The 22,376-nt window shown below is 43.9% G+C and overlaps 1 protein-coding gene across 1 annotated transcript in view; it reads right to left on the bottom strand.

Moving 5' to 3' along the window:
• LOC126195703 (protein O-mannosyl-transferase TMTC2-like) overlaps window positions 1-22,376 on the bottom strand; it is a 607,124-nt gene that overhangs the window by 255,858 nt on the left and 328,890 nt on the right. The window lies entirely within an intron of this gene.

The following is a 22,376-nucleotide window of genomic DNA, read 5'->3' as shown; positions in this document are numbered from 1 at the left end:
AGCAACCTTCTTTAATTTTGTATTACTTTTATAAGATCTGTGTTTCAATAGCAGCTCTACATCTGCGGCTTCGCCATTGTACAGATATGTCACATACAGGGTGTTTCCGTAAGAGCGCGCAAATGTAATAGGACACAGAGAATTCTCCGCTGAAGAATTTGAGGTAGGGAATATAGGGTCGGAGAAGCCAGCTTAAGCCGGTCTTTGTGGCCGAGCGGTTCTAGGCGCTTTAGTCCGGACCCGTGCTGCTGCTACGGTCGCAGGATCGAATCCTGCCTCGGGCATGGGTGTGTGTGATGTCCTTAGGTTAGTTAGGTTTAAGTAGTACTAAGTCTAGGGGACTGATGACCTCAGATGTTCAGTCCCATAGTGCTTAGAGCCATTTGAACCATTTTGAAGCCAGCTTAAAGAGATAATAGGAATAAAACAACATTGCTGTGAACTTTTTTAATTATGTTAGTTACAGTTTGCTGCAAATATCATCATTGATACAATGAACGTACCATTCGTACAGTATCTTACTAAATGTGCGGAAACTGATGGTCATCAGCCTCAGTGCAAGCATCACACTGGCGAATAAGATTCTGGTGCACCTTCACAAATATCCCTGGTGTATTTCGAATCACATCACATGCAGTTAAAGTTCTGGCAACTAGTTATATCTCCGTATTCACTGCGATGTCATACACAAGTTACTTTAAACATCCCCATAGGAAGTAATTAATGGTATTCAGACCAGGTGACCTGGCAGGCCATGAAATAGATCCTCCCCTTCCAGTCCAGCGATCAGGAGGTACAGCATTTTGATGATTGCGGACATCCACACCGAAGTGGTTCGGTGCACCGTCATGTTGTATCCACATCCTCTCACCGACAGTCGAGGGTGCGTGCTCCAACAACTCAAGTAGAACTCTTTGCACGAACCTCAAGTACAAATGGCCATTCAGATGGTCAGGTGGAAGATATGGCCATTTAGTCGGCCAGGTGGAAGATATGGCACAGTGTGATGTCGCCTGCAATGCCGGCCCAGATGTTCACAGCAAAACGTACTTGATGTCGTACTCTACTACAGCGAGTGGGTTTTTCTCACCTCACAAATTGATGCTCTTGTTGTTCAAATGGTTCAAATGGCTCTAAGTGCTATGGGACTTAACATCTGAGGTCATCAGTCCCCTAGACTTAGAACTACTTAAACCTAACTAACCTAAGGTCATCACACACATCCATGCCCGAGGCAGGATTTGAACTTACGACCGTAGCAGCAGCGCGGTTCCAGACTGAAGTGCCTAGAACCGCTCGGCCACAGCGGCCAGCTCTTGCTGTTCGAAATACCATCACGATCAAACTAAACCTCGTCAATAAACAGCGCGATTTGGAGGAAATCTGGTCGATCAATACATTATGGGTGACATGGGTGTAGTTGTTGTTCGTGGGGTGCTTGCCACAGGCTAGCACTTGCAGCTCCCATTTCACGTTCAAGACGACGAGTACTTATAATGGGGTCCGTTGTAACACGTTCCAACACCTCCTCTTCAAAATCCGGAGTGCGAGTGGTCCTCATGTATCAGGCCCGTCGCTTCTTCTTTCCAATGAACCAGTCCCCCGCATTCGTCGATTGAGAGAAATAAATACTCGTCGTGACGCATGAAGCCTGTCAGGAAATCGTTCCCTGTAAAGCCTTTCAGCAGCGAGAGCATTCCAACGTACTTCCCCATACACAAGCAGCAAATCAGTGAGTTTTGTGTAACTGTACCGATACTACTCCATCGTACTGTACTCTGAACAGCACTGACTAATGAATGGATCTGTTGTTGACTCACAGTACGTTCTGTCATGGGAAAATGTAAATACGATGCAGCAGAGCCAACTTATGGGCAAGTAATGTAAACAAAACCTGCATCATGACTTCCTGGTAATCATGCTCGTCATCCTTGTTTTCTTGCTGCAAATATGGAATTTACACGTAAATAAACAGCACAGTAGGTATAAAGTTGTACGCACGTAAGTTGTAAATAGGCTGGAAAATAGTGATGCTAGACAAAGAAGTAGACAAGTGTACTTGCATATCTCCTTAAGCTGGCTTCTCCGACCCCAGGTTCCCTACCTTAAATTGTTCAGTAGACCATTCTCTATGTCCTGCTACATTTTTGTACTCTCTTACAGAAACACTCTGTGTATTGCATACATATCTCCTCCTCCCACAACCTCCGTCTGTCCATGTCATCTTGCCCCTGACCCAAAATAACGAAAAGTGTGAGGTCATCCACATGAGGCCTAAAAGGAATTCGTTAAACTTCGGATACACGATAAATCTAAAAGCCGTAAATTCAACTAACAAGGGAACCTCCCCATCGCACCCCCCTCAGATTTAGTTATAAGTTGACACAGTGGATAGGCCTTGAAAAACTGAACACAGATCAATCGAGAAAACAGGAAGAAGTTGTGTGGAAATATGAAAAAATAAGTAAAATATACAAACTGAGTAGTCCACGTGCAAGATAGGCAACATCAAGGATAGCGTGAGCTCAGGAGCGCCTTGGTCCCGTGGTTAGCGTGAGCAGCTGTGGAACGAGAGGTCCTTGGTTCAAGTCTTCCCTCGAGTGAAAATTTTACTTTCTTTATTTTCGCAAAGTTGTGATCTGTCCGTTCGTTCATTGACGTCTCTGTTCATTGTAATAAGTTTAGTGTCTGTGTTTTGCGACCGCACCGCAAAACCGTGCGATTAGTCGACGAAAGGACGTGCCTCTTCAATGGGAACCGAAAACATTTCATCGCAAGGTCATAGGTCAACCGATTCGTCCACAGGAAAACACGTCTGATATATTCTATACGACACTGGTGACGGCATGTGCGTCACCTGACAGGAATATGTTGTCGACCCACCTAACTTGTACACTTGGCGAATGGGTAAAAAGATTCTTCTACCTTTCCCGATTTAGGTTTTCTTGTGGATGTGAAAATCGCTCCCAAAAAAGTGATGAAAACATAAGAGTTTGTGACATAAACTGAAAACAAAAAATTAAAATTTCCACTCGAGGGAAGACTTGAACCAAGGACCTCTCGCTCCGCGTCTGCTCACGCTAAACACTTTTTTTTCTTTTTTTTCCGTTTTGTTCGTTGCATCTGCTCGGGCCGGACGCCGTAATACATCCGTTTAAGTTCGTTCTTGATCGATTACCTCGGTTTTTTTATTGCAGAGTGTAGCTAACCCTCTGACCGAACGCGCTGAGCTACCATGCCGGCAACCACAGGACCAAGATGCTCCTGCGCCCACCTTCTCCTTGATGTTGCTTATTTTGCGCATTGACTACTCAGTTTGTATATTTTGCTTATTTTTTCGTATTTCCACACAACTTCTTCCTGTTTTCTCGATTGATCTGTGTTCAGTTTTTCAAGGCCTGTGCCAACTTAGAATTAAATCTGAGGGGGGTGCGATGGGGAGGTTCCCTTGTAAGTACCTAGGTATTACAATTACGAACAACTTAAGTTGGAAGGAACACATAGATAATGTTGCGGGGAAGGTTAACCGAAAACTGCGTTTTATTGGCTGGACACTTAGAAAATGTAACACACCTACTAAGGAGACTCTCTACACTACGCTTGTCCGTCCTCTTTTAGAATGTTGCTGCTCTGTGTGGGATCCTTACCAGATAGGACTGACGGAGAACATCGAAAAAGTTCAAAGAAAGGCAGTACGTTTTGTATTATCGCGAAACATGGCAGAGAGTGTAAAGAAATGATACAGGATATGGGCTGTACATCATTAAAAGAAAGGCGTTTTTCGTTGCGACGGAATCTTTTCACGAAATTCCAATCACCAACTTTCTCCACCGAATGTGCAAATATTTTGCTGACACCGACCTACATAGGGAAAAGCGACCACCGCGATAAAATAAGGAAAATCAGAGCTCGTACTGAAAGATATAGGTGTTCGTTCTGTCCGCGCGCTATACGAGATTGGAATAATAGAGAATTGTGAAGGTAGTTCGATGAGCCCTCTGCCAGGCACTTAAATGTGATTTGCAGAATATCCATGAAGATGTAGATGTAGATGTCCATATGCCCACGCCCCATTTTCTATCCGTCTCCTTCTGATCTGTTACTCAGTCCATCTCCTTCTGTCCCATCCCTGTCTGTCCATCTCCACTTATCCCCTCACTGTCTGTCCTAACATCTGTCTCTGTTCATCTCCTCCTCCCCATTGTCTGTGTTCGCCTGCCCCTCCCCCCTCGCAATATCCATCTCCTCCAGCCCCCTCTATCTGCTCAGCCACGTCCACGCGCATGGATACCACCTGACACGCATTCCGGTACTGCCCCGTTCACGCAGGACAAACTAATCTTTTTCACCCTGGCTCCAACCCCTACCGACAGATCCACAAGAAAGGTGGTTACTATTGCATTGTCGCCCAGTTCTAAGCCATGTTTGAAATGTCAGGTTTCTAGCTCATGCGGAGTTACTTTAAAATCAATTGCAAAATTTGTACTGAACAAACAGGCAGACAAGAAAGTGACCTAAGAAAAAAATGGTAAAATCGGTGTTTAAACGCCGCATTAGGGGGACAAGCACGTGAATATTTGTGAACAATTGTTTTATTAATTTTTGTCTTACAAGACTGTCTGTAATTTCTAAAGTATAAGAAGTTTACTTCGAGGAAACTGTACAGAAGAAAGTCGCAAAATTAAAAGAATTTTGTAGTTTGTGCACATATGAAGACATCCTCAAGTCACGGAGACACCTCTGTTAAAAACACAATTTTATTCTCATTAGTTTGTTTGTTTATGAATTTTCAGTCCCTAATGTTTTTGTGACACCAGATAATTAGAGATGTAATTACATGATACGACTCAAAACCTAAATGATTGTTGTAACAACTGTATATTGGAACAGATACCAGAAACTGTTCTGGTGGTACTAAATACTTTGAAAATAGGAGTGCTGGATGCTTTTTATGTTACAGTGATGGTTCAGTATCAAGACCTGTGGTTATGGAATTGATGACAGTGCCTGGTGGACTAAATGTGTAAATAACTGCAGTACGATTAATCGTAGAAACAGAGAAATCAGTATTCGAAGCCACCAAAGAAGCAATAATAACAAGAAGTCTGAAAACGAAAAGGGTGGGGGAACAACACAAGAAACACAAGGAATATGGACCTCAGCAGCATTTGTGCAATGCATGTTAGTTAGATAAGCAAGCTTTAATTTGAATTTGAATTTCTCAGAAGTTCAGTTTTTTGGTGTTCTGGTGCATATTGGTTAAAAGAATTGAAGATAGAGGGTTGAAATTTTATATAGTGTCTTTAAACACACTTGGGCCGGCCTTGCCACAGTGGATACACCGGTTACCGTGAGATCACCGAAGTTAAGCGCTGTCTGGTGTGGCCGGAACTTGGATGGGTGACCATCCAGGCCGCCATGCGCTGTTGCCGTTTTTCGGGGTGCACTCAGCGTCGTGATGCCAATTGAGGAGCTACTCGACCGAATAGTAGCGGCTTCGGTCAAAGAAAACCATCGTAACGACCGGGAGAGCGGTATGCTGACCACACGCCCCTCCTATCCGAATCCTCAACTGAGGATGACACGGCGGTCGGGTAGTCCCGATGGGCCACTTGTGGCCTGAAGACGGAGTGCTTGTAACATACTTAACTATGAAGTAGACTATAATTTAAAAATTAAAAATTTTTGTAAAGATAAACTATGAGTTAATTACTGAAAATTTTGATAATCATTATTTAAAAAATTTTGAACCATATTTTATAACAACAACATCTTTTTAAAAGTGTACGTTAAACGTAATAGTGAAAGGAATTTCCAGAAAAAGGTCAAGTATTCGCTCTGTTTTTGTTTTGAGGTATATGTACCTATCCTGTGCGTAAATAATTAACGTGCATTATTTCACTTGCAACACAAATACAATTCGGAAAAAAATATAAGACCGAAAGTTGTGGTTCATACATCAAATTGTTCCAAAAATATCTGTTGGAAGATGGTAAGAGTTACATAAAGCTCTTGTTCGTTCAGGTGCACTATTTAGAAAACTGAAAATTTTTTCAAGATTTCCACTTGTATTCACGAATCAGTCCCCTTAAGACTAGAAGCATCTCCAACCTTAGAGAGATAGTCACGGACAGCCTGTGGCGAACAGTCTGTTAATAGTGTTTATGGAAAGAACAGTCCACAGCTGGTGGTCTCGCGGTAGCGTTCTCGCTTCCCCGCGCACAGGGTCCCGGGTTCGATTCCCGGCGGGGCCAGGGATTTCTCCTGCCTCGAGATGACTGGGTGTTGTTGTGTGGTCTTTATCATCATCATACATCCTCATTACGGTCGGAGGAAGGCAATGGCAAACCACCTCCATCAGGACCTAGCCTACTACAGCGGTGCGGGCCTCCCGCATCGTCCCCTACGCTCCTCGGAGTATGGGACCTCCTCATCATTATCGAGAAAGAATAACATTTGACAAAGCGACCAGTCCGGTTTCACTCGCATATCCGTTAGACCAAAAGGCAGTCCACCAGTGTTGTGTGACTGCAGGCCACTACGGTAACCGGTGGTTTGTCCTTCTAGTGGGACGACCCGCCCCCATCATTCGCCCCGCGCTATCGGCACTTTGCCACCCATATCTCACAGCAGTCGTGCGACCAAGCGTCCACTCGGCAGCAGCACCTTATCACGCCACCTCCCTGCAGCCCTGCCATTCACTATCCGCCTGTTACAACCTTCACTCCTCCTCTCTTTCCCCTTAATTGCAGCACAAGTTGCTAAAGGGCCCTAAAGTTTCTCAAAATTACACCTACAAAAAGGAGAGCCTGGAAAGTAACACAATCACAACGGTAAAATACGTCTACATCATACTCCGCAAGCCACCTAATGGTACTTTCGGTACCACTATCTGTTCACTCCAACACTGTTCCACTCGCGAATAGTGCGTGGGAAGAATGATTGCCGGTAAACCTCTGAATTACCTCTAATTTCTCGAATGTTCTCCTCGTGGTCAGCACGCTAAATGAATGTAGGGGGAAGCAATACTTTGTCAGACTCCTCCCGTAAAGTGTTGACCCGAAATTTCAATAGTAAATCTCTTCGTGATGCACAACGCCTGTCTTGTAACGTCTGCCAGTGGAGTTTGTTTAGCATCTCTGTAACGCTCTCGCCAGCTAAACGATCCTGTGACGAAACGCTCCGCTCTTCGTTGGATCTTCTCGATCGCCTCTATCAATCCTATCTCGTGTGGATCCCAGATAGAGGGCCGGCCGCGGTGGTCTCGCGGTTCTAGGCGCGCAGTCCGGAACCGTGCGACTGCTACGGTCGCAGGTTCGAATCCTGTCTCGGGCATGGATGTGTGTGATGTCCTTAGGTTAGTTAGGTTTAAGTAGTTCTAAGTTCTAGGGGACTGATGACCACAGCAGTTGAGTCCCATAGTGCTCAGAGCCATTTGAACCATTTTTGAACCAGATAGAGGAACAATATTCAAGAATCGGGTAAACAAGCGCCTTATAAGCCATTTATTACGTGGATGAGTTACATTTCCTTAAGACTCTTCCGATGAATCTGAGCCTGGTGTCTGCTTCCCCCATTATCTTTTTTATGTGGCCATTCCACTTACGATTATTCTGCATAGTTACAGTTAGATATTTTACGGCAGAAGCTGTCTCCAGCTGTTTGTCATCAACAGTGTAGCTGTACATAGTGGATTTTGTTTCCTGTGTATGCGCAATATGTTACATTTATTTACGTTCAAGGTCAACTGCCAGAGCTTGCAATAATCATCAATTCTCTGCAGGTCGTTCTGCAAATTCTTACTATCTTCTGGCGTTGCTACTTTTCTATAGGCAACTGCATCAGCTCCGAATAGCCTTAAGGAGCATCCGACGCATTCTACTACGTCATGTTTGTATAAGAGGGTTGGAACTTTAATAGTGGCAACTATTTATTAACAGCTCGTACAAAATAGATAAGTGTTTCAAAGTTTTACTAACCTTCAGAGTAGTCACCAGCATTGCGTATAACCCGTTGCCAGCAATGTGGAAGTCGTAGGATACTCTTAGCAGTGCCACTTGTGTTGACAGTTCGAGCGGCGTCGTCTATTGCCTGACGAATTTGTAGGAGTTCTGAAGCGAATGCTGCGAAGTGTTTTCTTCAGTTTAGAAATCGACTTAAACTCACAAGGGCTTAAGTCAGCGGAGTGCAGTAGGTAGTATAGCACTTAACAGCTCCATAAGTCAAAAAAATCAATAACAGTTTGCACTATACGTACTTGAGCAGTGTCCAGCAAAATTGTGGTCAAATCCTGCAGAAAGTGTCACCACTTCCGTCTCTAAGCTTGTCGTAGATTGGTTTCCTAAAATGAACAGCCTAGAGACAGAAGTGATGATACTTTATGCAGTACCTGGCCATCATTTTGCAGGACAACGTGCAAGCACGTACAGATGGGATTGCTAAGTGATATACGAGGTGCATTCAAGTTCTAAGGCCTCCGATTTTTTTTCTCCGGACTGGAAAGAGATAGAAACATGCGCATTGTTTTATAATGAGGCCGCGTTCATTGTCAATACATCCCAGAGATGGCAGCACCGTACGGCAGATGGAATTTTACCGCCAGCGGCGAGAATGAGAACTGTTTTAAATAAAATGGCGACGTTTTCCTTACTTGAACAGCGTGCAATCATTCGTTTTCTGAATTTGCGTGGTGTGAAACCAATTGAAATTCATCGACAGTTGAAGGAGACATGTGGTGATGGAGTTATGGATGTGTCGAAAGTGCGTTCGTGGGTGCGACAGTTTAATGAAGGCAGAACATCGTGTGACAACAAACCGAAACAACATCAGGCTCGCACAAGCGGGTCTGACGACATGATCGAGAAAGTGGAGAGAATTGTTTTGGGGGATCGCCGAATGACTGTTGAACAGATCGCCTCCAGAGTTGGCATTTCTGTGGATTCTGTGCACACAATCCTGCATGACGACCTGAAAATGCGAAAAGTGTCATCCAGGTGGGTGCCACGAAAGCTGACGGACGACCGCATGGCTGCCCGTGTGGCATGTTGCCAAGCAATGTTGAAGCGCAACGACAGCATGAATGGGACTTTCTTTTCGTCGGTTGTGACAATGGATGAGACGTGGATGCCATTTTTCAATCCAGAAACAAAGCGCCAGTCAGCTCAATGGAAGCACATAGATTCACCGCCACCAAAAAAATTTCGGGTAACCGCCAGTGCTGAAAAAATAATGGTGTCCATGTTCTGGGACAGCGAGGGCGTAATCCTTACCCATTGCGTTCCAAAGGGCACTACGGTAACAGGTGCATCCTACGAAAATGTTTTGAAGAACAAGTTCCTTCCTGCACTGCAACAAAAACGTCCGGGAAGGGCTGCGCGTGTGCTGTTTCACCAAGACAACGCACCCGCACATCGAGCTAACGTTACGCAACAGTTTCTTCGTGATAACAACTTTCAAGTGATTCCTCATGCTCCCTACTCGCCTGACCTGGCTCCTAGTGACTTTTGGCTTTTTCCAACAATGAAAGACACTCTCCGTGGCCGCACATTCACCAGCCGTGCTGCTATTGCCTCAGCGATTTTCCAGTGGTCAAAACAGACTCCTAAAGAAGCCTTCGCCGCTGCCATGGAATCATGGCGTCAGCGTTGTGAAAAATGTGTACGTCTGCAGGGCGATTACGTCGAGAAGTAAAATGGTTCAAATGGCTCTGAGCACTATGCGACTCAACTGCTATGGTCATCAGTCGCCTAGAACTTAGAACTAATTAAACCTAACTAACCTAAGGACATCACACACATCCATGCCCGAGGCAGGATTCGAACCTGCGACCGTAGCGGGCGCTCGGCTCCAGACTGTAGCGCCCAGAACCGCACGGCCACTCCGGCCGGCCGTCGAGAAGTAACGCCAGTTTCATCGATTTCGGGTGAGTAGTTAATTAGAACAAAAATCGGAGGCCTTAGAACTTGAATGCACCTCGTACCACTTACCGCACTCCCCTGACATAAGCCCTCGTAAGTTCAACGTGATTTCTAAACAGAAGGAAACACTTCACGGCATTCGCTTCAGAACTACTGCAAATTCGTCGGGCAATAGACCGCTCCGCTCGAACTGTCAACACAACTGGCACTGCTAAGAGTATTCTACGACTTCCACATCGTTGGCAGCGGGTTATACACAATGATGGTGACTAATTTGAAGGTCAGTAAAACTTTGAAACTCGTATCTATTTTGTACGAGCTGTAAATAAATAGTTGCCACTATTAAAGTTCCAACCCTAGTAAGTATAGAGGATGATTCAAAAAGAATACCACAACTTTAGGAATTTAAAACTCTGCAACGACAAAAGGCAGAGCTAAGCACTATCTGTCGTCGAATTAAGGGAGCTATAAAGTTTTATTTAGTTGTACATTTGTTCGCTTGAGGCGCTGTTGACTAGGCATCCCGAACGCTGAGGTCGCTGAGATGACTGCTGGCTCTGACCTCCAGACTAACGAGCTCATGGCTGTCTGCTCTGTTAATGACGCAGGTTTTCTGGTACAAAACCGAACGGCATCACTTTTCAGCTTACACCTACACAAATCTCAGCCCGCATCTCGTGGTCGTGCGGTAGCGTTCTCGCTTCCCACGCCCGGGTTCCCGGGTTCGATTCCCGGCGGGGTCAGGGATTTTCTCTGCCTCGTGATGTGTGATGTCCTTAGCTTAGTTAGGTTTAAGTAGTTCTAAGTTCTAGGGGACTGATGACCACAGATGTTAAGTCCCATAGTGCTCAGAGCCATTTGAACCATTTGAACAAATCTCAGGGAAATCAAGTGTTGCTCGAGTTGCTATAACGCAAAAGTCGGCGTTGAATTACTGAAGGTCAGCCCGTGACAGAGCACTTCATCACTGGCCTCCAAGAAGCCCTGATCTTACCCCCTGCGATTTTTTCTTATGGGGGTATGTTAAGGATATGGTGTTTCGGCCACCTCTCACCGCCACCATTGATGATTTGAAACGAGAAATAACAGCAGCTATCCAAACTGTTACGCCTGATATGCTACAGAGAGTGTGGAACGAGTTGGAGTATCGGGTTGATATTGCTCGTGTGTCTGGAGGGGGCCATATTGAACATCTCTGAACTTGTTTTTGTGTGAAAAAAAAACCTTTTTAAATACTCTTTGTAATGATGTATAACAGAAGGTTATATCATGTTTCTTTCATTAAATACACATTTTTTAAGTTGTGGTATTCTTTTTGAATCACCCTGTATTGTTAACAGCAACGATCCTATCACAATTCCCTTTACATCTGTCAATTTTGTTTCCGTTAAGAGCGAAATGTTGGGTTCTATCTGCAAGAACGTCTTGTACCCAATCGCAAGTCTGCTCCGATACTATGTAAGATCGTATTTTTTTCATTAAACGGCAATTCAGGACGGTGTCAAATGCCTTACTGAAACCAAAGAACACGGCATCAACATGAGCACCGTTGTCCACTGCTCTGTGGATCTCATGGGGGAACAGAGCGAGCTGAGTTTCGCAGGATCGCTGTTTGCGAAATCCGCGTTGATTTTTGTAGAGGAGATGTTCATTTTCCAAAAACGTCACAATTCTAGAGCGTAAAATTTGATGCATAACTCTACAACAGATTGACGTCAACGATATAGGTCTGCAATTGGGTGGATCGGTCTTACGGTCGCCGCGTGGGGGAGCCGCGCGGTCTAGGGCGTTTTGTCACCGTCCGTACTGCTCCCCCCCGTCGGAGGTTCAAGTCCTCCTTCGGGCTTGGGTGTGTGTGTATGTTGTCCATAGCGTAAGTTAGCTTAATTTGGATTAAGTTGTGTATAAGCTTAGAGACCGGTGACCTAAGCAGTTTGGTCCCATAAGATCTTACCACAAATTTACAATTTTTTTTCTTACGGTCTTCCTTAGAAACGCGAATGACCTGCGCTTTTTTCCAATCGTTTGGTACCTTTCGTTGCTCAAGCGATCGACGATAAATTACTGCTAGAGGGGGAGCAAGTTCTTTCGCATAATCTTTATAAAATCTTATAGGTATCTCATCTGGTCCTGACGCCTTTCCACCACTAAGCGATTGTAGCTTTTCAGTTTCGCGATAGGTTATCTCCATATTTGCCATTTCGACGTTCGTACGACGATTGAAAGGAGGGACAGTGTTACGATCTTCCGCTGTGGAACAACTTCACAAGATCGAATTCTGCCTTCTCTCTGTTATCTTCCGTTTCGGTGCCGATGTTGTCGCAGAGAGCGAATAGATTATTTTGACCCATTTACTGACTTTACATCCGAACAAAGTACTGATATATCGTTACAATCGATTGGCATTCTTCAAAATAGTACCACTTTGACCAGTAATTCTGTACGGATCGTGGAAGGCAGCGACAAGACCACTGTGTACAGTCTTTGTCACAGCAGTGTGGATTCGTCTGGCGGTAGCAAAATGTGACTGCATCGGATGCCGGAGGACTATTCTTTTTACGGACTCCCCGAAAGTATACAAAAGTGTGTGGCATAACCTTACATAGATATTAAGACTCAATGCGCCACGTGTTCTACTGGAGCGGTGGTCTTCCCTTCACCGACGTCAGGACTGCCACAAATTTAGAAGAAGAGGCAACTGCTTCAGACAGTTTCAAAATCAAGCGCTTGACGACCCGAGAGGAAAAGCAAGCGAGGCGAAGGACTCCATTTTCCACTCGTTGTGTGTGCTAGTAGGCGTCATCCTTTCAATGGAAGAGGAAATACTGAGAGCAGCTGACAGCAGTGCCAACAACAACTGCTTCCATCGTCTGCGCTCCTATACAATTCTTGGTTGTTTATAGGTACTGGTCGGTGTCTTGAAGATAATCTCGCACCTTGGGTTGATAGCTCAGATGTCGACGTATTGATGTCCAGTGATTTGCAGCCGAGTGGAGAGCATAATCAGAGACTTCATCAGTTATGCCATGTTCTCGGCTGTAGGTCCCAGTATTGGTGCTACTGGATGGACACTTGTAGAATTGCAATAGAAAATTCAAGGTTCCACTTCACGACAGAAATACGAGGGCGGTTCAGAAAGTAACCTCCGATTGGTCACAGTGCGGGTTGTGGGGGGAGTAGCGACGCCATCTGTGCGTTCACGCACTCAACAGGTCAGTCGGCATCAAGCCGTGGTCGAGTGAACGTCGTACCTGCGCTAGTTTAGTTTTTGTGGCAGTTTGAAATGTGTGCTGCAATAGAAAACCCCGCGAAATGTGAAGTGCGTGCTGTCATAAGGTTTTTTGCAGCCAAAGGATATTCTGCAGCAGCTATTCATCGTGAGCTTTGTGCCGTGTACGGACCAAGAGTTATGAGTGAAGGAGTTGTCCGTGAATGGGTACGTTTATTTAAAAGTGGACGAGAAAACGTTCATGATGAAGAGAGGAGTGGTAGACCATCATTGGTGACTGACGAACTCGTTCAGACAGTTGATGCAAAAGTTCGTGAAAATCGACGTTTCTCAATGTCGGAGTTGTCTACTGGTTTTCCACAGATTTCTAAGACTCTCTTGTACGAGATAGTGACAGCAAGATTGGGTTACCGTAAGTTCTGTGCACGATGGGTGCCCAAAATTCTTACCGACCACCACAAAACTCAAAGAATGGCCTCTGCAGTAGACTTTCTGTCACGTTATGAGGACGAAGGAGAACCATTGTTAAACAGAATCGTGACCGGTGACGAAACCTGGATTAAGTACGTGAACCCTGAGACATAAGAACAATCAAAGATGTGGGCACATTCAAATTCGCCTACCAAACCAAGAAAAGCCGCGCAAGATTTTTCTGCCAGAAAACTGATGGCAACGGTGTTTTGGGATGCCAAATGGGTGTTGTTGGTTGAATTCATGGAACGTGGTACGACCATTAATCAAGACGTGTACTGTGAAACAATAAAAAAGTTACGACGGGCTATACAGAACAAACGCCGTGGTATGCTGACTTCCAGTATCGTTTTTTTGCACGATAACGCCCTTCCTCACTCTGCTCGCAGAACAACGGCCCTTCTTGAGTCCTTCAAGTGGGACGTTATCAACCATCCACCTTACAGCCCAGACCTGGCGCCAAGTGATTATCACCTCTTCATGCATTTGAAGAAATGGCTCGGGTCACAGCGGTTTGATGACGACGAAGAGCTCAAAGATGCGGTCACAGGCTGGCTCCAGGCACAAGCGGGTGATTTTTATGCAGAAGGAATTTCAAAGCTTGTGAAGAGATACGATAAGTGCCTCAATCGCTATGGAGACTATGTAGAAAAATAGTGCAAAGATGTAGTTGTAAGATGTATATATTAAAATATTTTTATTTAACTTGGTGTATTTTTTTAAATCAACCGGAGGTTACTTTCTGAACGGCCAACGTAGTTGCTGTCTTACACTCAGTGACAATTTGAAATGACCAGAAGAAATCTCACTCTGAGTCGAATCAGTTGTTAAAACGGATCACTTCTAGAAAGCCATCACACCTATACCGTAGTACAGGGTGTTTCACAATGTTTTGACGAATTCAGATTCACATTAAGAGCGCTAAAAACAAGATACAGCGGCTGTCGCTCTGTCTATTAGTAGTGCTGATTGTCACGTTTCATCCCATATACTGGTCAAGGCAACATGGAGCACTCGCGCTCGAGTGCTACTTTCGCTACGGTGAACATGTCGTGCACGTGCTATGCGCCTTTCGTAAGCATTTCAAGATTCAGCCACGGCAATTAATTCCTGTTTGCGGAAAATTATTGATCTGGATAAGAAACTTCCGTGCAATGGCCAATGCATCGAACCGAAAGTCAACCGGCGCTCGAGAAACCACCTAGCTCGCCTGATGTAACCGTGCCATACTTTCACTTATGGGGTTATTTGAAGGCGAGAGAGTACTTCGACCGTTCGGGAAATTTGCAACAGTTAAAAGATCGAATTCACGATGACATGTTCCACCAATAGTTACGAACGATGTGTTCAAAAACTGGGTGAAACACCCCGAGTAGCCGCGAATGGTCGTCATTTTTGCGATTTAATGTTTCGTAAGTAAACTTGAATAACTTGCTCAAAACGTCGAGCTTTGTTTCGCCATTACTTTGTGTGTTATACAAATTTGAAATCGTCGAAACAATGCGAAGTGCCATGCAGGATCTGAAATTCGGTTGAAACGATCCAGAAACAATGCTTCTCTAGACGAGTGAGGCTGAAGTGATTGTCCACAGTGTGTTATCTCTACTATACAGGAGACAGACGTTTTGGCGATTTCATGTTAAACGTCCTTATCACCAGGACATGAAGACGCATGGTTTGCCTCCCGACCATCGTGTCATCCTCCGTCTTGCGATGCGGTGTGGAAGGGCCAACTGCTCTGCCGGCCGTTTTGCCGAATTCTCAGCAAACAGCTCCCGTGTCCGTTTTGCCCACCTTCCAAACTGTGGAGATGCTACAACTCCGTGAAGTAGCTCCTTACTGCATCACTAGGTTGAGTGCTCCCTGTACCAGACCTCCTTTGCAGTACTGGGAATCGAACACGTGTTTCCCCTGGCGGCCATCGATGCTGACCACGCAGCTGCAGAAGTAGACCCGACTGTATGTCATCGGTTGGAAAATAGGAATGTTGATGTTTCTTACATGCGTGTTTTATAATTAAAGGGGCTGTTATTCTGATTGAGCGCTTGATGAATAGCTAATGTTGTTGACAGAATAAGGCGTGGTTGTTTTCTGTCTCTAATATTGATCTGTTTCAGATTAATTTCTGTTCTATTTTCTCACGCCTTATATTTGCGGATGTGCACTCGAGTACATTGAAAATGGCTGGTTTCTAGCTGAAATCTAGATCTGCCAATAAAATTTCAATAAGATGACTGATAGCTGAAATCTATCATTTACAACGTTTTTGTGTTTCTAGTGGGAGGCCTGTGTCCACAGCAATGACAGACCTCGGAGGCAAATAAGGCAACAGCTGATTTTGAAACCATTCTCTAAATGTTTCTAAATTCATTTTGAAATAGCGGTCAGAGTTGGTTTTCGATTTTCGTCGAAATACAAGTTTACTTTGGGACACACATCCAGTAGCAGTGAAACCAGTATGACATGTTATAAGACGCCTACTTTCTGCCCATTGGAACTTTCAAGCAGCCTTGTCCCTGTGTTGGCTTTGATTTACCCAAGTCTTATTCAAATAATACACAGCTGACATTCCTTTTGGTACCACTTCATGCATAATTTTTAGAAGCGTCATCCTAGCAGCAGCAATATCACTTAGCTCCATCAAAAATATCCCTCTGCCGTTAAAGTTACATATTTAAATTCGATGTTCTTCGGTATTCTTTCGATTGATCTTGCACTTCCTTCGAACCCAGAATCTTCACGTCTAACAGTGAGCAATTTCGCTGTTGTGGACATCTCACCTCTTTCGCGGAATTCTAAAACCGACGTAAAAATCTTGATCGATGTCGTCGATTGCTGTACCTGCTTTGGCACGCTGTGTTTATTCCCTGGAGACCGTAATCCCACATTTCCAGTTGTCTACTGAGACAGCTTGGCCTCCCTCACAATTAGTCTGACAGTTCGTATACCAGTATAGCAACAGACCGCTGCAGTGCGTTCCTGCATCATGGCAACGTCGCAGACAGACCCGCTTGAATCTGCCTCACGTTGCCAGAGCGAGTACGCTTTAAATGTAAGATCCCTTGCCTGTTTGTGAAAACCTCTGTCTCTTTCTAGGTGTTTCGCCCATTATGAAAAATCTCACAGAACACACCTAATACCACAGAAATCAGTAAATCGCAGGAAAAACACGACAGAACGCTCAAAAATTACGAACGTTTCTACCGTACGGAACGCGGAAACCGACTGAGTGCTGATTGGATAGTTGTGAAACTGTTTTCTGCACATCCCCAGACCAGAGGCTAAACTCTGTCGCGGGCTATAGAAGCTCTCAGTGAATGTGAAAGTAACACATGGCGAACCGATCCTCCTGAAAACAGTAAGATAATTATTAGTAAATCAGTAAGAGTAAATGATTTATTCAGTCTATCTGTAACCACACTGACACCGAAACGAAAGACGACGAAGCGTAAGCCGAAATCCTGAGTTCGATCTTCCAATATTGTTTCACCATCGAAAATCATACAGCGATGTTTAAATTCTCTAATGAGAATACCAACGAAAATTGCTCATTAGTGGAAAGTCATCTTAACTAGATGAAATACCTGCGAGGTTTTGCATACATGATTAGCTTCATTCGCACATTAGATTTCCGTGATTGCGTTGTAATAAATAACGATGCATGGTTTATTACAATGAATCACTTGTTTTGGTACACTCATTATCCATTCCTACAAATATTATGTGAAAAAGCGTGCTCCCGTCCTATAGGAAACAGCTTATCGTAGGTCACGGGACCAATTAAGTACCAAACCCTTCGAAACAAATGCAGGTCGCAGTCATTTCCAAGGACGGTCGCCGTGATATAAGCCAAAAATGTTGGCATCAGTCTGTTGCAGTATAGCGGAACATATTTTGTGCTCAAAAGCTATGACATGTTAGGAGAATGAAATCTTCTCTGTAAAAATTAACATGCAATCGGTAAACAGAGATCCTACGAAACACAGACCGCTCTTATCATCCATGACAGGACGCCTCTAGACAAAGATGCTAAAGTTGATACCGTGTTTCTCGACTTCCATAAGGCATTCGATACAGTTTGACGCTTTCACTTAGTGCACCGAATATCTGTTTACATTTGTGACTGGAGTCACGAATTCTTAGCAGACGGAAGTCGATTAGGTTGATCTTAAGGGGATGGAAGCGACAGATGTAAAGATAATTTCTGTGTCACCCTGGGGGCTTGATTTGCGAACATTAATGATTACAGAATTTATGAACGATGTAAGGCTTTTTGCAGAGGAAATGGCAAAGCCAGAAAGCTATGGTAAAATGTAGGCGGATTTGCAGAGGATAGATGACTGGAACAGGGGCCAACGATTGGTCATCACTGTAAATAAAAGTAGCATATTGTACATAAATAAGAAGAGACTGTATTACCGTTCGACTGAAGATAAGTCCTTACAAGCAACAACAACCGTAAAATGCTATCAGCGAATAACATGATGTGGAAAGACCACAGAAAACTAACTGTAAGAAAAACAGGTTGTTGACAGTGATTCATTGCAGAGACCTCATAGAAATTTAATTCAAATGATTCAAATGGCTATAAGCACTATGGGACTTAACATCTCAGGTCATCAGTGCCCTAGACTTAGAACTAATTAACCTAACTAACCTAAGGACATCACACACATACATGCCCGAGGCAGGATTCGAACCTGCGACCGCAGCAGCAGCGTGGTTCCGGACTGAAGCGCCTAGAACCACTCGGCCACAGCGGCCGGCGAAATGTATTTCACTCACGAGAGAAGTACAATAACTTACAAAACACTCTTTCGATCCATTCAAGTGCATTGTTTATCAGCCTAAAATCCCTCACCGGACTGTGTTCCAAATTATAAACAGTTTTGTGGCAATAATAATTTATGTTGTAACATTTACGAGTACTTAACTCGTGGTCATTCTGTCTTATGTCTCCTATTTGGTAATGCAATTTTCAGAAACATTTTCAGACCTTAAATGCTTTGATGCTTTCTCTCTTCCTTCTAAGGCCTCTCTCTCTCTCTCTCTCTCTCTCTCTATCTCTCTCTCTCTCCAACCTCGCTGTAAGAATTTCCTCTTGTACCTTCACAAATTTCTTCTCTGTTTATTCACCTCTAAAAATGGCTCTGGGCACTATGGGACTCAACTGCTGTGGTCATCAGTCCCCTAGAACTTAGAACTACTTAAACCTAACTAACCTAAGGACATCACACACATCAATGCCCGAGGCAGGATTCGAACCTGCGACCGTAGCAGTCGCACGGTTCCGGACTGTGCGCCTAGAACCACGAGACCCCCGCGGCCGGCTAGTCACCTCTGTCTCTGACATTTCCCATTCTCGGTTCTCTTACTTTCCTACTAATTTTCCCCAACTCTTTCTCTCTTTAAATTCCTTTCGCACCATTTCACTACTAAACACTGTACAGCCGCAAAAGTTTTAAATTACACCTGTTCTAGCTTCATTCAGCAACTTCACCCGAATTACAAAAACGCGCCAACGGTCGCTTCGTAATGAACGCGCCAGGGCGAACTTAGTTTGTCCGCTGTGCTTTAGAGAATGGCCGAAAGTTATTAACAATTCCACTTTAACTGCTCGAGAGCTTTGCTTGGCGGTTCGGCGGTAAACGACGCCTTCTAACGGCGTTTTCTCGCTCCGCTCTGCAGTGTTACAGATGAGTTATACAGTAGAGAGGAGTTCTCTAGCTGTTGCCTCTAAGGTTTCTCAAACAGTCAATCGCACTGCGAGTGCTGCTGATCCAACGGCAGGAGCACCAGATATAGCCTCGGATGCAGTGTTACGCTCCACTAAAGATTGGTACTCTCCGAACATTTTCCTTTCAAAAAACTGACGAAAGTGGCGTGTTCCACAAGGTATTAATTTAATAGCCAAGAACTTGTATTTAGAAACACATTGTCTCATATCATCAAGCAGAAAATTGAAGGGAAATTTGAGCATGACTCAATGCGGCGGAGATCAGCACTATGTTATTGAGACGAGTGAGCTGGAAAGAAGACGATATTAATAATGCTGTAATGAGGAGATATTGCACAAATAAGAACAGAAATCAGAACAACCATCTAAATTACTAAGCGACTGTCCCAAAGTCTGGTACACCGACACCAATACCAGTTGCAGGCTGCCTATCTAACGGGTGCCAGGGGCAACAAAAATTTGGCTTTTAATACTTTATGTAATTATTGACCGCATTAAAAAATTTCTAAAACTCTCGTAATCTACTCATTATGAGGTATAATTTCATGTTAAACGCCTAACACAAACAGTCTAGTATTACAGTCAAAACCTGTGTGTTTGTCTTGAGACAGCAAAGCTGACTGCGCGGAAATAATCGGATTCTATTCATACAATATTTGAGAAAGAAAGGACTTACCTAATGCTAATAAACACTGCACGTAGTTTCAAGCCTTTACAAAACTTCTCTCGTTAACACCCCTCACAAAACTGTTGAAACGGAAAAAGTTTATTTGTTACTCAGTTTTTCCTGTTCATGCAGTAAAAAACTTCACCATCAGACATGTCTTCTTATTTTCATTATTTCCTTACTACCTATACTATTCACAATTCACAGACAGTATCCACACATGCCACTGAATGCACTTGCAAAATTATACCACTGTACGACACGTAGTTCAGAAGATAGGAATTCCTAGACATTTAAATGCATGAAAACTAGCTTCTGTTTACAATAGCTCGTAGTAAACGATAAACATCAGTCATGACTTACTAATTCATTATTTCTTTGCTACTAATACTATTCGCAACCAATTATGCAGACGGTATGTTTCATAATGAGAGCACTTAGCGACTTACAACAAACTTTAAGCATAATTTCAGTAATTTCCTAAACTTTTCCTCCTTATTTCGTCAACGTCAGGTTTTGTTTTTCAAACGTTAATTCATTTGTAAAGAAATCAGGTGTCTGAAGCAGTTTTATGCAAGGGAGTTCGATTATTTACAGGGTGTCCAGAAAAGGACTCCCTGATTTCAAAATTAAATATCTCGAAAACAAAGATCGATAGAGGAATGCTGTAAACGGTATGTTTATTGTGAAAGCTGTAAGAAGTTTATACAGCAGTTTGAAATAATAGTTACAAAAGCTGCTAACAGATAGCGCTGTAATCGCCATACGTAACGCCTAGTATAAATAGTGATCCGAAGCCCAGAGCGATCAGTTCCACTATTGAAACGTGAAAGGAGGTTAGCGAACCGAAGGAAGAGATTAAAACCATGTACTCCATTGAACAACGCGTTTTTCTGGTGCTAGAGCACCACAGGTTAGAAGAGAGTCCTACGGCAACAAGGCGAAGTTTTCAAGCACGATTTAATGTTCCAAAAGGACCCGATGCGGAAACCAGTCGTACGCTCTTCGCAAAATTTCAACGAACAGGCAGCGTAACTGATGATCTACTGGGGCATGTTGGCCGCAAGCTAATCGCAGTTACGCCTGAAAATATCGCCACAGTTTCTGGAATTATTCAGCGAAATCCAATGTCATCCGTCCGTAGAATTGCATCTGAGACTGGTTTGAAGCGTTCCAGCACGCAGAAAATACTGAGAAAGAGCCTACACATGTTTCCATTCAAAATTCAAACGCAACAGGCCATACCCGTAAGAGCTGTGCAAGAAAGGGTTGCCTTTGCTAATCAGATGCTCACAATGATTGATACTGAAGGATTTGATGTTGGCTGCGTCTGGTTTACAGATGAAGCACACTTACACCTGAATGGATACGTGAATAAGGAGAACTGGCGATTTTGGGGTTCCGAAAAGCCATATTGGTGTGAAGCGAAACCCCTGTATTCTCCTGAAGTTACTGTGTGGGCTGCAGTATGCAGCAGAGGCATTACTGGCCCTTATTTCATTCGAGAAACGGTCACTGGTGCACGTTACGTTGCAATTTTGGAACAATTTGTCGCCACACAGCAAGCGTTAGAGGATCGAGCAGGTACTGAATGGTTTATGCAAGATGGAGTCCGACCACATCGGACCGAACAAGTGTTTCGCTTTCTTGAGGAATACTTCGGGAATCGAGTCATTGCTTTGGAATATCCCAAATTTACTGGCGCAGGCATGGATTGGCCTCCATATTCGCCGGATTTGACTCCCTGTGACTTTTTTTTGTGGGGCACAGTGAAAGACATGGTCTACCCGAAGCATCCCGCCACGCTGGACGAGCTTGAATCGGCGATCTCTGTGGCATGTGAATCCATTTCGGTTGAGACACTACGAAATGTGATGGCGAATTTCATTCTTCGTTTGCGCCAGCTCTGTAGTGCCAATGGTGAACATTTTGAAAACATTGTGATGTGATTGTTTGCAAAGATTGTTTTCATACGGTTATTTCACTTATGTATGCTGATATGAGCTGTACAGCGTACAGCGCCATATGTTAGCAGCTTTTGTAACTATTATTTCAAACTGCTGTATAAACTTATTACAGCTTTCGCAATAAACATACCGTTTACTGCATTCCTCTATCGATCTTTGTTTTCGAGATATTTAATTTTGAAATCAGGGAGCCCTTTTCTGGACACCCTGTAAATAATACTGGGTATCCTGGTTTCCATTACGTAATTACTAGTTTATGCACTTCTTTTTAGTAGGAGAAGTGCGTATATATTAAGAAAGGGGTGGTAATTAAGACGTATTTATTTACACACAACATAAATTCTTAGAGACATATGTAACAGCCGTCATTAGTAAACACATTTAGCAC

Source organism: Schistocerca nitens, chromosome 7, assembly GCF_023898315.1.
Source record: "Schistocerca nitens isolate TAMUIC-IGC-003100 chromosome 7, iqSchNite1.1, whole genome shotgun sequence".
Taxonomy (NCBI): domain Eukaryota; kingdom Metazoa; phylum Arthropoda; class Insecta; order Orthoptera; family Acrididae; genus Schistocerca; species Schistocerca nitens.
This window is presented reverse-complemented; position numbering and strand designations above follow the sequence as displayed.